The sequence below is a fragment of the Echinops telfairi genome, unplaced genomic scaffold (genome assembly GCF_000313985.2).
Source record: "Echinops telfairi isolate 266 unplaced genomic scaffold, ASM31398v2 ScPeMD7_7138;HRSCAF=8121, whole genome shotgun sequence".
Taxonomy (NCBI): domain Eukaryota; kingdom Metazoa; phylum Chordata; class Mammalia; order Afrosoricida; family Tenrecidae; genus Echinops; species Echinops telfairi.
This window is the reverse complement of record NW_022111038.1, coordinates 620733-621682: the sequence shown is the minus strand read 5'-3', so window position 1 is coordinate 621682 and position 950 is coordinate 620733.

The following is a 950-nucleotide window of genomic DNA, read 5'->3' as shown; positions in this document are numbered from 1 at the left end:
AGGAAAGTGATTTGTTGCCCAGTTCAAAGACTATTAATTTAATTGACTGATATAGTATGATATTTGAAAATAAAGACAAGCACTGGGAAATCAGTTATACCTCATGTGGGTCTTTCTTAGACTCACAAATATGGTGGTGTTGGATTCCAAGGACAAAGGACCTACATCATCCACAATGTGTACATCAATCCACCTCTAAACATCTACATTCTCAATTTGTTCTCTGTCAAATAGCTATGAACATAAGGAAAAATCTGAGTTACTGGAATGGTTTTCATCCTAATTTGTCCTTGATGGTCATGAGTTAGCTTGATTTTAGCATGACTATGTATTTTTTTTACTTTATGTATTTTGAATGTTTGTCTTGTGCTTAATCCTCCCAGAACTCAATTTAATAATATCAGGTTTACATTTTTATTGGTAAAGCAGGAAGTACATATAAAAAGATAAATACAAGGACAAAGCTGCAAGACTTAGATGACAAATGAGTGAGTCCGACTTAATGATCTGTATTACTTTCTATCTTTGTTCTTACTGGGCTATTATTATACTCTACATTGAAAGCATTTATTTCACCTGGATCACTACAGGATTTTATATTATATATATAATTTCTGGTCCTATAGGTTCTCACCCATTCCTAAGTGCTACTTAGAAAAATGATCTTCATTTCCTCTCTATTATATTTCTGTAATCTGTGAAGACCAAGTGCTCCTAATTATTCTCTTGTCCCACAATGCTGTCCTTGACTAGTGACTCAAGTCTTTGAAAACCTGAGAATTATCTATTTTCTGCATCAATAGCTCAAACTCCCTGACTTCTGGTAAATAGCATGCCATTTTATAATTTGAAATATTGAAAGAAGTACACCCTTTTCTTTTTGAAAACGCTGAGAATTTCAATACCCCAAACCTACAATTCTTTGAATAATTTTATCTCTGGTGTTCAAC